The sequence below is a fragment of the Bactrocera latifrons genome, unplaced genomic scaffold, assembly GCF_001853355.1.
Source record: "Bactrocera latifrons isolate USDA-ARS-PBARC rearing strain unplaced genomic scaffold, ASM185335v1 scaffold_30, whole genome shotgun sequence".
Classification (NCBI taxonomy): domain Eukaryota; kingdom Metazoa; phylum Arthropoda; class Insecta; order Diptera; family Tephritidae; genus Bactrocera; species Bactrocera latifrons.
The window spans coordinates 2,009,568-2,019,933 of NW_017536630.1; the positions used below are offsets into that span (position 1 = coordinate 2,009,568).

The window sequence follows — 10,366 nt, forward strand, 5'->3', positions numbered from 1 at the left end:
TTGGTCTGGTATTCCATGGATTTGTTGAGTATTCACTTAGTGCGGCTCGGCATTTAGTTTAAGGCGTTTACAGATACATATAAAGATATGTAAATATATTATATAAGTATGCGATAACATATAAATATTTTTAACCACGACTTAATAGAGTGTGTGTAGAGTGATTAATTTCTTTGGAAAACTTGTGTGTAAGGAATAGGGTATTCAAAGTTCGACTGCAGCCAGTTCTGCATACAGAGAAGTATGACTGGTATTACTTACTTATTATATAGAAGAAAGTTTTCCGAAAAACTCATATATGTACATATATCTAATATGCAGTAGATAAAAAAGTTAAGTTAAATTTTCCAAAAAAAAAAAAAAAAAAATTTTTATTACTTAGACTTTCTTAAATAATTCCAAAAATTTTATTTACTTAAAAAAAGTTGAATTGATAATACTTTACAGTGACGACATATCTAAACTCTACTTTATTAAATTCAATATTTTACCCGGTTTTTAGAAACATTTGTCAACACATGATTTAATAATTTTAGTATCTACCCAGAAGAATTCAGCAGGTATCATACTCTTAGAATTATTCCGATAAATTATTATATAAATTCAGATACGTAAATATATAAGCTCATACTTTATAAAAAAAAAAATTTTTTTTGAAGCAAACTTAATCCATAAACCTCCATACAAACTCAATGACAATACATCTTTTTTCATATTCCATACTAAATTCGTAAAACGATTGGTCTTTTGCTTCTTATTAGGTTTCAGCCTTGGTGGTTACCTCTTTAAAATCGTTTTTTCAGCGAATATTCTCTTCAGTTATGAGAACTGTGGGCCAGAAGCGGAGTATATGCCGGATGGAGTAGCAATATAGCAATTTGTTCTCCTTTTTCATTGCTTTATGTTAGCGTGCAATTTTCCGATTGTGAGTTCCTGCTATACTCACTTTGCATAGAACTTTCTCAAACCCAAGCATTCACAAATGATGTATCATGTTCCTTTTATCTTGATTTACTTCACTCCACAGTTATCCAACATTGTATCGCAGTTTAATGTTATCGTGTATTTAAGACGTTTACTAGGTTCATCGTCTTCGTTGCTTATCCTAACATAATTGGAACTTTTATACCCTGTATATGTCATTTTGTCACGAAGTTTGTTACGCCCGAAAGAATATGTCGCAGATGCTACAATATATATATGCGCATATATACCATAATTAATCAGCGTGACAAGCTGAGTTGATTTAGCCATGTCCGTCTGCCTGTATATATGCGAACTTGTCTTAAGGACAAAATTCTTGTATGGAAAACTTTTTTATTTGACAGATATCTACACGAAATTAGACATAAATTATTGTCTCAAGTACTTGTCTAAAAACGTATTGGCACGTAAAGGGTTTTCTACCTTCAGCCCAACTGAAGTTAAAGTGTTTTTCTTTAAATTACTTACGAACGAGTGCTTGATCCGGCGCTGGATATTAAAGTCAAGGTACTTTTTAGAATGAGCAGAATTTTTTTTATTCAAAGATAGTGTTTCATAAAATCAAGAAATATGGTCCATACAATACTGTTATATATATGAATACGTATATGTCTCTCTTTAGAACGCTGCCATCCAGTTCTATTCAAGATACGCCGATTTCACAGAATATTTTTTCAAACCCAATTTTTTTTTTTTTTTTTTTGAAACTGTCAAAGCCCCTTAAGTTTGGAAGAACAAGTTTAATATATCTCACGAAAAATATATATTTTTCTAATTCAGTAGTTAAGTTTAATGATAACTCGTTTAGAACACCAAAGAGTAATATTTCATTATACTATATCTCATCTATAACCCAACAATATCTTTCGCTAAAATCCTTGAACAAGATTGTAGAAGAAGTACAGCCATCAAATGTAAATAGCAAAAGAATACGTTGCAAGTATCTTTGACATAGCCAAAGTGTCAAACGAGGTGCAATAAATTAACCTCAACGGTAAACGTGAAATTTTCATTGCCAGCCACATATCAAACGGTAAATATACATAGACAAGTTCATTGCAAGTGAGGCGAACGGAAATGAGGCATTTCAAAGGTGTGGAGGGCAAAGTGCACTGACTAATTTAAGGTCACACATAAATAAACATGACAAATAAAGTGTCACGAAATGCACAAGTACAAACAGAGCACAAACAGAGCACAAGACAAATACAGATGCCACGAAATGTAGACAAGCGCACAAATAAGAAGCGCAAATAAATATCCTTTGACGGCATGCTTGCTGGAGAACTACGTTACGTAGCGTAGTTGTAAATATTGCGTACATAGAAATGTATTTGTCACTTACCACACCACCCACCCAGAAATAACCGACTCCATAACACTTCGTCGTGCTTCGTTGCGGATGGAAATAGTCAGATGGAAAAGCTAAAATAAAACTTTTACTTCAATCTCTACGCACACCAGCAAAGAACCAGTTCACAGTGATTCAACAGCAGAGCTCGGTTGCCTAACATCCATATCCGCCGCCAGCAATCTGCTGACTGAAATAACGTAATGAATTTGCATTGCCGGCAAAATGAATGCCTTCGATTTGAGCCGGCAAACGGCAATCACATAACAATAAAATTACTACAGAGGAAAATTTGTAGAAAATTTGCGTCCTTACATTTTTACTTATCACTAATATACACATACACACACATACTTGTACCGCTTTTTCCATTTACATAAATATTTCTGTCATCGAACCGTTCAAAGTTCAATTCAATTGACGCCTTTTATGAATTCATGAATTGCTTTTGAGCTGCTTGACTGCCTACGGGCGTAAATCTTTCGTACAACTGTGAGTATACTTTCGTATTATATGTATTCACAAAAGTACATATTTACATACGCATGCTTGTGTGTGGCAGTATTTAAGTGTGTCTCGCTGCCGATTTGTCAGCACTACTTATTTGAATGGGCGTTTTATTAGATACTACGTGTCGATTAAGTAAGTCTGTGGATATTGATGCTGTCTGTATGTCTTCTCGAAGCGATAAATGCTTGTTGACATTGATTGAGATTATCGCTGTGATTCTAAGTTGACAGTTTACACCATGTTTTTTAAGTAATTTTTGACAAATATCTTATGTGTATTCATGTTGATTTAGATATATGTATACATACATCTTAATATATATGCATCGACATGTGGTAATAGTGGGTTTGAAAATTTCAAAAATGGATTTTTTTGTTTATCTTATTAAGATCTACAACACTTCCATAACATTGTTCTACATTTTCAATTTGATCCGAGTAATATTTTCGGAGATACAGCCTTGAGAGCTTGTGCGCCGTCTTTAAATGCGTTTTTCTCGAAACTGTGGTTTTGAAGTCTCTGTACAAGACTTCTCGAAAAGTTATGAACCAATTTAGTTGAATTATGTACACATCTTTAAAATAACATAAGTTTGTTATTGAGCTAAGTATTTTTTTCTTTCATTGCAACTTATTTTTTTGTTAACCAAAAAATTTGATTTTTTGTTCCAAGTCTGAAAAAAAAGGAAAATTGTAATATTTTTTATTTCCTTCGTTCATAAACGAGATTTATGTACTAACGGAATACATTTAGCTTTTTAATTTTACATAAACCAATAATAGCTTATGATGTCCACGGCGAGAGGACTTTGTTGTGAGCAGCCAGGGAAATGAGGTCTCAACGGTTGAATTTTCAACGTTTTTATATAAAAATCTCAGGAGACATTGTTCAAGCATGTACCTTTGATATACCATATTCTATTTTTCAAATATATGCAATCATATACATATATATATAAAAAATTGTAAAAATACCTTTTTTTTGTACCTCAGAAACTCACCTAACCAATTAACTTAAGTGACTTGCTTTTCCATTTTCATTAGTTATTTGTTCAACTCTATTCTCTCAAAAGTCTGTAAAAAAGTAATGAGCTACTTATGTAAATTATTTAAGCCACATAGTAGCCTTAGAGTAAGTAAACTATCTCGGATGTTAGTCAAGTAGACTGGAGGCAAAAATATCTGAACTGACGGATCTAGACTATCTGAAATATATCTTGTAGAGTTTTCTGTTCTTACTGTTCCAATAATAAAAGAAATTTCTTAAAAAATATGCTACTTCAGCTCTTCGAATTATAAAGATTACTAAAAAAATAACTCAAACAATTTTAAAATATATTTGGATATGAGTAAATATTTTTACGTATCTGTCCCTGCGAAGACAACACCAACAAGTTTAACTCGAATACATTATTTAATATGATTGTATCTAGCTAACATCTCTTTTCACAGTTGGAATAATAAAAGTTCACTATTTTATATTTTTCTAGCATTAGATCGGTCATTCAAAATAAAGTGTTTTCATTAAGAGTTATAAGGCTAACCAAGAATTCCATACAAAGTATGACTTTAAGCGATCACTCTTAAGAGATTACACCGTTGTCTTAAAATAATATTTATCAAATTTCCTGAAGATACTCATAAAATGAGTTCTAATTTATGGTTTCGAAAGAATTATGTAAATGAAAAAATAGAAAATCTCGTGCTTTTAAACTTAAAAAAAAAAGGTCTAGTTGCTGACTATTCAAAATATGTTATAATAGTTATATAAATAAAATAAAAAATAATATTGTACGTAATCCAAAATTGTTCTATGGTTTCGTCAACTCCAAACGCAGGATTTCTAATTTTCCGTCTGCTAGGAAATATAAGTCTAGTATGTCCAGTGACAATCACACCATTTCTAATATGTTCGCTGAATTCTTTAGGTCCAATTACTCTCAAAAATCTAGAAAAAATATTCCATCAGCACAAGTTATGTCCGATTTCTATCATTAATGCACCTACCACTTCCGAAGCAGACGTCTTATATCAGTTAAATATGTAAATTAGAACAGTCATAGAATTACGGCCCAGATATGATTCCCTCGTGCTTTCTTAAGAAAAGTGCCAAATATACATACCAACCCCTAACAAAACTATTTAATTTATCTCTTTTGCAAGGCTTATTTCCATCCATATGGAAAAAGTCATTTATAATTCCTTTTCATAAGAGTGGATTTAGCTATTCCCCTATTGTTTTCAATAGATGAAACTATAAGGGAATATCAAAGACGTCTGCAATACCTAAACTTTTTGAAGCAATTATAACAGACGACATAACCTTCCGGATCTCTCCACTAATTTCTTGTTCTTAGCACGGTTTTCGTAAAGGGAAATCTACAATAACTAATTTGCTTGAATTTGTAAATTGTATTGTATGTACGAATTTATAAAAGTAAACCAATCAATTCTTTGGAATAAACTTGATCTTCTTGAATTTCAAAAAATATTTCTAAAATGGGTTGCTTCTTATTTTAGTAATAGAATTCAACAAGTCATATTTAACGATACTTTTTCTGACATAATCAATGTTCCTTCAGGCGTATCTCAAGGTAGCCATCCTGGTCCAATTCTGTTCTTGTTATTTATTAGTGACGTATCATCTGTTGCTAAGTTTTCAAAAGTTTTGTTATATACTGACGATGTAAAACTTTTTAAATCATTCACCTCAAATAGTGAAAGATGTCAGTTGCAAACAGACTTAAATAACCTAGTTTCTTGGTTTGATTGAAATGACATGCCATTGAATCTTAAAAAATGTAAAACGATGTGCTTTTCACGTAGATGGAGCAAGTATGCAGTTTTGTTGACTTGGGAGTAACTATGGACCCCAAACTCAATTTTAATCTTTACACATCTTCCATGGTTTTTAAAGCTAAAGGTGCTTTAAGTTTTGTTAAACGTTGGTCTAAAGAATTTAGAGATCCGCTTACCACGAAAATTCTTTTTACATCCTTGGTGAGACCTATATTAGACTATGCTTCCGTGGTATGGAACCCTTGTTATCTAGTTAGTTCTGAGAAAATAGAGTCCGTTCAAAAACAATTGTTACTTTTTGCCTTAAATCATTTGCATTGAGATTCCAGTTCAAATATTTCCCCCTACACTAACCGTTTAAAACTTATAAATCTCCCTACACTCGCTAGTCGTAGGGAAGTGCTTGGTATAATATTTCTTGTAAAACTCATTAATGGGTCAGTCTGTAGCCCATCTCTCTTGTCTGATATTGATTTTAACATTCCCTCTCGCTCTACCAGGCAGTTTACGCCCTTACTCTTAAAATTTTCTAGAACAAATTGGGAGTAAACAACCCATTCCGCCGTATATGTCACGATTTCAATTCTCAGTCCAGCACATTTTATCTAACATATTCTCTCTTTACCATTAAAAAAATTATTTTATCTACCCTTAACAAGTGACATTTAAAAATTATAAATTTTAATCTAATTCTTAATTTTGGCTGTTGAAATTTTTGTTTCTGTAGCTGAGCAGCTTAAGATCGCAACGCTTACACTTCTCTTGCCTTTTATGACTCGGTTAATTCCCCTCGTTCGCGGATTGCGCCCCTCGCGGCGGTTGGGCGGCAGGAGGGTAATCGTTGGGTATTATTATTATTATATCTTGTCAAATGAAAACGTTTTCAATGCAATGACTTATATGCTATTGTGGTCCGATATCGGCGGTTGCGACAAAGAAGCAGTTTTTTATGGGGGAAAAATGTATGTAAAATTTCAGACATCTCATAAAGTTATCATATATGTAGACAGATGGTCGAACAGCCGGACATGGCTAAATCGCTTCAGCTCGTCAAGCATATCACCTATATTTGTATATTTTTTATACGGTCTCTGACGTTTCTTTTTGGGTATTACAAACATTGGGGCTAATTCAATATACTCCGTTCTAAGTATAAAAATGGAAACATGAAAAGAATTAATATAAAGTTAAAATTATCCATAGAATTAAAAATAATGTGTATTATCTCGGAACCTATGTTACTCTGATATATTTGAGAAGATGAATCATGAATAATGGTGGTTAGAAAAAGTTGAACGAAATGGAAGCACGAATCTATTAATATAACAGTAACACGTTTGCATATTTATTTTAGTATAGAGTATAAAATGAGTGATCCCATTCAAAATTTTTCTTTACCTGCATATAATTTGCATATTTAAGTGGTCTCTTTATAACATTTCCTACATATATTAGATATTTTAAGTAATATACAAGGTTATCTTATATAGCCCATATGTGGTGGTTTGGAAATCAGCTGTTCTTTAATGGCCTTTGGTTATAGCAACTTTTTAACATATATTAGGACATAATTATAAATACAAAAGTTAATATTATTAAACAACAATGGCAGTAAACGGCAAGAAGTCTCACAGTAAAGGCTAACACTAAGATAAAATCGGTAAAAAAAAACAAAACTTGCATTGACTTATCAACATTTTCTTTCACTAATCTATATACGCTTTCTCGTATATGGCTTTCATTGGCAACGAGTGTTGCCTGCTTTGCTACCGACCAACAACAATTCTTTACAGCTCTTATACAACTGTCATGCCATCCCTTTTGCCAAGTTACGCCTCTGTCGCCTTTTGTAGCAAACGTCGTCGCACTGACAACGAAGACATACTGCCAGTGTAATTTGAAATGAAAATTAATGACATGCAATCAATTCTGCTAGTCGAGGTTATTTGTTATTTTGATGGCTAACTCCCTACCCCAAATGAGTGCTCGCCCATCGCAGCACTTTCGCACGTCTTTGCATTCAACCACCCGCCTTTCGCCTTGCTTGTTTGCTCATATATATTTTTTCTTACTCACACTCAGTTGCGTTATTCCCAGCAGTGCCGGCTGGCACTTTCTTCACGTAGCTCAGCTTGCAAACGACTCGAAGGACTCTCGATCATTTGTCAAATGCAATGCAATTCGGGAGGTGGATAAAATGAAAAATGTGCACTTGCCAAGCACAAACACACACATTCTTGGGCTGTAGTGTAGCCAAGACCAAGGCAGCAGAATGAAGGAGTCACTGCAACCGAGCAGCTAATACAGCTGGCAATATAAGTACTACGCCCTCAACGCATTTTACAGCAAAGATGGTGCGCCTCCTACCTACATTCAACAACCAACAACAATGCTAATTTATGACCATCGACTATGCAGCTTTATTTATTTTTAAACTTTCCAAGGCATACAAATTTTCGAATGAGAAATTTTGCCCATAAAAAAAGCTTTTGCAAATACTAGCAAAATGTCGCAAAATTCGTACCACGTAATTGTTGTACAAATTATAAATTAATTTATTTACCTAAAAAGTAGTGAATGCTGTTGGATAATAACAATATGCATTTTTTGAAGCAATTCTGTACTATTGATTTTTTTTGGCCTAGATATCTATATTTGGTCTTATATATTATATTTTCGCTCCGATGCCGTGCCCTCTGTATAACTAAGAGATAAAACATATACTAAGTAAGCAAGCAGGTAAAACATACCGCTTATTACTGAGCTCAGCGCGAATTATGATCATAAAAAAACTCAGTCTATATTGAGTTAGATAACTACCATATATACATATAAAGTAGTTAATAATAGTTATTAGAAGTAATGAAAACATTACATCTGTTATTAGGTTGATAGGTATATAATATTCATTAATACAATCGGTTATATGTGTCAAATAAAACTAAGCGAGACAGATATAGATATAAATGATCAGGTTGACGAGAAAAGTTGAAATAACTCTCTGTCTGTGCGCCCATCCGTCCGTCCCTGCAAGCTGTAAATTGAGTAAAAGTTGAGAGATCTTGATATGCAAGTTGGTATGCAGGTTCCATGAAACAAAAAAGAATTGAAAATGTTCTGTTGCACCCAAATTTAGCGATTTCTTATTTATTCTATTATATTTTTATTTTTTCTTTTTCCTTATTTATTACTACAAACAACCTTTATTTCAAGAGAAATACATAAATACATAACCTGCAATTAATAAAAAAGTTATATATACATATATCAAAAGAAACTTTCAGCTCAGTCAGCCTTTATTGGTTAAAATTAGTTCAGTAAATTATCTTGAAATGTCCCAATATTTTAATAATATATATGAATTGTAAAAAGTTATTACCGCCCGAGCAGGGACTTGAACCCTGGACCCTTGGATTAAAAGTCCAATGCTCTACCGACTGAGCTACCCGGGCACATAAAATTTAGTCAGGTGGTCCTTGATAAGAACACTAAGAGTAAGAACACTAAGGTTATGTGCCAGCATAACCTAACAAAATATATGTTCATATAATGTCAAATTTTAAGCTGTAAATGTTGGCAATTTTACAGTTCTCTCAAAACCCTAAAAGGAATAAAAAAGTTACGGAAATGTAAAACCGCAATTTAGTTGGAAAAAAGAAATCTTTGCAAAACCTTAAGCGCTTGTTGTGGTGCTTGTTATAAAAAAACAAAAAAAAAAAAAAAAACAAGAAAGGGCTAAGTTCGGATGTAACGGAACATTTTGTACTCTTGCAACTTGCAGAAATCAAAGCCGAGGAAACACCTTAAGCTGTAAAACGTCAACCAGAGGATGCGAATATAAAAAATATTATATATACAAGCGAAGTATATGAGAGTTGGTTTAGTATCGACCCGATTTCATCTGTTAATTATTATCACGCCACGTACTTAAAGCATGTTCCCGGGCTTTCATTAAAGTACCTCGCATATAATCAGCCGGATGTTCGAAAATCTAGGTGATAGTTATATAAGGGTAGTTTTCGGTCAAAAGCCCACTGTCGGTGCTGGGATCCAAATATTCAGTACCTAGAGGCTTGAGCAGTTTTGATTTGATTTGAGCAATTTTTGGGCATAAGTTGGCATTATTCGCGCAAAGTTTTAGCCCGTTATATCAATTGCTCCTCTTCTGTGTACTGCAAAGTGAAAGAATCAGTTGGAATTTAAAACTGTGTTATATGGGAAGTAGGCATGAGTAGGCCGTAGTCCAATTTCGCCCATTTTCACACTGTGACATAAGAATATGAGAAAAATGCTTAATTGAAATCGATAGGTTGGGTCTTGAGATATATAACTTTACCAAAAAGTGAACTGTGGCATGGCCATCGTCCAAACTTCACTCTGGTTCCCATGAAACCCTCTCATACTATCTCAGAGGTAAAATTTAATATCTCTGGCGTAATTAGTTTTTGATTTATTGTGCTTTTAGTAGTTTTGAACAGTACCGTTATATGGGAAGTGAGCGGCGTTATATTCCAATTTCAGCCATTATCACACTATTGCTTTCTTTTAATGCTTGTAGTTTTAGCAGTTTTGGAGATATGTAAATTAAACTTATAAAAGGGCGGGGCCACGTTCACTTTCTCAAAACTTTTCCCCATTGTTGCTTCTTGCTATTACGATCCGATGTACAAAATTACAACTTCATATCTTAATTTAGTGCTTAATTATGACACTTTATGTGTTT

General features: G+C 33.2%; 1 non-coding gene across 1 annotated transcript; it reads right to left on the reverse strand.

Moving 5' to 3' along the window:
* Positions 1 to 9,022: 9,022 nt before the first annotated feature.
* Positions 9,023 to 9,095, reverse strand: Trnak-uuu. The gene has a single exon. It is a non-coding gene; the product is annotated as a tRNA-Lys (tRNA).
* Between the last annotated feature and the right edge of the window lie 1,271 nt (positions 9,096 to 10,366).